The sequence below is a fragment of the Diceros bicornis genome, chromosome 5 (genome assembly GCF_020826845.1).
Source record: "Diceros bicornis minor isolate mBicDic1 chromosome 5, mDicBic1.mat.cur, whole genome shotgun sequence".
NCBI lineage: Eukaryota > Metazoa > Chordata > Mammalia > Perissodactyla > Rhinocerotidae > Diceros > Diceros bicornis.
In genome coordinates this window covers 97,550,430-97,555,153 of record NC_080744.1, presented here as the reverse complement: position 1 = coordinate 97,555,153, position 4,724 = coordinate 97,550,430, and positions in this window count along the sequence as shown.

Sequence of the window (4,724 nt, the reverse complement as noted above, 5' to 3'; positions counted from 1 at the left end):
GCAAACACGCGCCTGGGTTTTGATAGGTTGAATTTTAAGTGGCAGCTGTGAAACAAGTTGGGAGATGGGGTTAAAGCTGCAGCTCCTAATAGACTGGAGATGAGCTCAAATTTCATATCATGACAGAAAGCTGTAGCAACATCTTACTTGCTTTTGAGATGCAGCTCAAAGCCACTTTCGTCCTTGAGCAGTGTCTTGGAGCTGTCATGAGAGGGGACCACACCCCATCCCAGCAGAAAGCTGCCAACAGTCATTTTAGGTTTCCTAGACTCTCAGCTAGGAGTTTCCCTAGGCCAACTTTCTTTGCCCTCCCTCCCGCCTCCCTTTCTGGAAGATGTGCAAAAAAAAATTTTTTTTTAATTTTTGTTTTTCCTGAAAAGCTGGACTTTCCCCTGGGTTTATGATATGTGCTCCATTGTGCTAATCCATTTCTCACAGTTCCATCTTTCACAGCAATTCACAGAGTTGCTGTGATTTTAACATTTTGGAAAGCATGCAGTGGCAGAGGGATGTGAGGAGATCAGGCAGTTCCTGCTACAGCTAGCTGATGGCTGGCTGACCAGGGTGCCCACAGACGGCCGGGGTGACACGAAGAGCTGGGTAGTGCAGAACAAGCTCTGGAAGGAACAGGGTCCAGCAGGAGATGTCTTCTTTCTCCAGGGAAGCTTTTGCTTGCAGACCAAAAAAGGAATTTTCAAACTCCTTTGCATCTTAGGAAAATAAAAAAGAGTTGTGTTCCGTACAACTAAATACTTATGTAGCCCAGATGTTAGCTGGAGGCCTCCTCACCCCATAAGAGCTATGTAAAATTAGCTCAAACCTCTACCAATTCCATGGTTCATGAATGTCAAAATCCCTCCCCATGATTGCTCCTAATTCTCAAGGAACTGGAGCTCTCAGGGCCATGTTGTCCTCTAAAGTTTTGTTACCCAAAGTGGGTCCAGAGACTGGCAGTGTTGACGTCACCTGAGAGCTTGTTAGAAGTGCAGACTCTGTTCCCACCCTGAAGTCTAGAACTTCGGACTCAGAAACTGTGTTTCCACAAGGTCCCCACGTGATTTGCATGCTCGGTACAACTTGAGAAGCACAGCCGTCGGAGGAGAGAACGGGCTTTAGAATCTAGCAGATCTGGGTTCAAGTCCTACCTCTGCCATTTACTATCTGATGACCTCGAGCCTGTCACTGAGCCACAGTCTCCTCCTCTGTAATGATGATTATGTTCCCGATGCTACGGCATTTATAAGCCAACGGATGGCCAGTGGAGATAACGCACAAAGCCTGGCAGGTGTAGATTCTCCAAAAACATTCCCTCTCCTCCCAGACTGTCCCAGCCCCAGGAGCAATGGAATGCGTGCGTTCAGCCTCCCACAGCACAAGGCTTCTAGTGGAAATGTTTTGGACCATGGCCCCACTCTTGCCTGAGTTCAACAGGGCATGCATTTGAATTGTTCTGGAATGGTGAAAGACATGCAGAGCTGCTCACAAGCTCCTGCTTTCTCGGTTAGCTTGCCCGGGGATATAAGATTGGAGGCGACAGAGCCTTTCTTCCCTTAATCTATGGATGGGTTAATTCCATTACTAGCATCATGATATGGCTGCAAGTAGCCCCGCCTCTATTTCTGCTGTGGTCAAAATGTTCTGATATTATAGCCTGTTATAGTTAGGCTCTGGGCCTATCCAGAGAGTAGTGCTGAGGAGGGAGAGGTGAGGCCTTAGAGAATGGCTCTTGGTTCCAGGCAACAGAAACCTGGCTTGAACTAACTTGCACAAAAGGGAGTTGGCTCATGGTCTCTAAGAAAAGGCTGAGTCAAGAAGCAGATGGTCACTACGCCTCTGGAATCGTCATCTTGGAGCCTTGAGTGCTCAGGGGGCTTGCTCTCCCTTCTGCTCTGCATCTTTTGGTGTGTTGGCTTCATTCTCATTAAGCAATAGATTTTTCCCTATGGTGAGCGGCATGACCACCGCTTATGGTCCACGTGGTGGAAAACAGATATTCTATATCCATGCATGAATAAATGAATACATATATGTCTATATTTATATCTATATCTATGATGATATAAAGTAGTTCTTCAAACCAAAGAGTGAAACAAACCAAGCCTGGCAGATCAGAAGTGCAGGCAATAGCTCTTCCTTTGAGTGAAATCTGTTTGGCTCTGAAATCAGTGAAATCAGTCTTTTCATTTGGGATTTGTTCCCAATTACCCACGGCTCAGATGCCTCTCCAGATGCCATTAGAAAGTAACCAACCGCCAGTGAAATGGTGAAGAATAGTCTGTAAATTTGGGGGTTGTGACCTCTTAAAATGAAGAAGGGCAACGGTTCAGAGACAAGGGCCAACAGTGCAGTCCAGAGAAAGGAGATTTGGAGAGTTGGCAGTAAGAAAGTTGGGCATTTGGAAGTGACAGAAGCGAACGCTGCAGTCTCTTCATCTTTAACCAGTGGTGGTAAGAGGGACAGTTGGATCCTGACACTTCCAATGCGAATTAACACTGACCAAAAACGAGCATGTGAGGGCTGAGGACACAAGTGGGCCTTGGAAAGCCAGTGTAATATTTGCACTTTTACTAAAATGAAATACTAAATTAAGAGAACAGCAGTAACATTCAGCATACCTCATATCAGCAATGGTAAGTATTAGATAATTAATTCTCATTTATTATTCCTACTTGGTAAAAGCTTTCCAGAATCTCTTTCCTCATTGGTTTTAACAAGATGCTTGTAAGTTTGTCGTGTTTTGCTGCTGAAAATATGTCTATGATGCCACCAGCACCATACAGTCTCTACCCTGTGTGTGACTGTCTAAACCACTCTGTCTTTAAGATATAGGTTTGCTGAATCCTGTCTGCCGGTTCTCACTGGGTTCCAAGATCTTTTCCAGGGCTTCCCTCCCAGCAGGTGTGTTCTGACGTACTCTGATGCAGGGCTTCTCAAATTGTGCTGTGTGCATGAAGCCCTGGGGATCCAGTGAGAATGCAGGTTTTGACCCAGCAGGTCTGGGGTGGGGCTGAGTCAGAGGATGCAGGGGCGGCTAGTGAGGGACCCTCTCTCTGAGTGTCGAGGCAGGGCCCCAGTGTGACACTTTCTTCTCCTTAGTCTGCTTTGTGTCTCCAACCCCTCAGCAGAAACCTTCGCTCTCTGTCATCTGCTTTACTTCTCTTTCTAGCGCCTAAACTCTCATCTTCTCATTGTCCCCAACAGGGCTATCTTGCTCAAATCAAATCTCCCTCAGTTGCTCAAAAGAGTATTCAGGAATAAAGTCAGAACAACTAGAGTTTCTCACTGAGGAATCTCACCAAGGAGGATCAGGCGTGGAGAAGGGAAAGTTTGGGAGCCATTGGACATAGAACACAGATTTTAGAAAAGAGGAGTCAGCAAGAAATAGGTGTGATCCTAGAGTCAGAGGATCTCAAAGGATCCGTACTGCTTAAGGACTGGGAGGGTCTGAAACATGAAATTCTAATCGTGTGATTGTGACTCAGACTATGGTATGAACTTCTTGTGTTCACCCATCTCTGCTCTTCTCCTTTCTGGTCCTCCCTTCCCGACCCCCTTGCAGTTCAGTGGAGCCATGTGGCAACTTCTGGCTGTTGGTTTGTGAGTGAAAGTGACGTGCATCACGCCCCTGCTGCAGCATTTACCTGCTGGCATGAGACCCTCCAGTACTCTCTTCCCCCACCACGTTGACTGAGAAGGGCTGGTGTTCCAGGGAGGCCATATAGGATGATGAGCCTCTGTCAGCCTGTTTTGCTAAGTCATTAAGAATTAAACTATCATTCACTGTTGCTTTAAGACACAGGTGGCGTTTGTTGTTGCAGCAAAAACTGGCTAATCCTGACTAATATTCTTCACAGTGAGAGAGGAAAGGGAGAGGCATCTGAGGAAACTGGTGCAGCTGCACAGAAGCTCTCCCTAGGCACAGCTTTGGATCATATATGAAAGATGGAAGTGGGGCTCCAGGCAGAAATAGAACCTAGGAGGAGCAGAGGCTTGGGGGAAATGCTGAACTCATCAGAAGGGGCCTTTAAGGCTCTGCTTAGATCCAGAAGAAGAACAAGACAAGGAAAGGCCCCTTGCTTGGAGGAGATGACAAAATTACCAAGGACAAAGAGGAAGCCAAGCTGCTCAACTCCTACCTTGATTCCATTTTCCACAGCAAGAAGAATCATCTTTAATCTAAAAAGGATGAGACAAATGGCACGCAAAGGGAACTGGTGTTTAAGACATTAGACTATGGCCTTTGTCTTGCCAGCATCTAACTAACGCTGCACTGGCATAGTGCTCTTGCTCAAGAATGTTTGTTGAATGAATGAATAAAGGTATGTGAGGGGGAAGGAAGAGAGTGTCTAACTACTTTAACTGGACTCAAGTCTTTGGGCTCAGATGAATTAAATTCCAACGGCCTGAGAGGAAGTGCAGCTGTGAAAGCAGAAGCAGTGTTAGTAATCTTCCAGAAACCAAGGGCAGTGGGAAAGGGGGGGGTCAAGTTGGAAATTAGAAATGGTCAACCTTGCTCTAAGTTCTTTTAATAAAGGGAGAAGAAAAGGGGTAATCCAGAAACTCTCTAACAGTGAATTAATTTTAACTTATGGCACATTTCTAGATGAGTCTCTAAAGATGATGGCATATGAACAGCTGGGAAATAAAATAGATATTATTGGGGGTCTACATGCACTTAGAAATTAAAATAGCTTATTTTTATTGAGGACTTACCAAGTACCAAT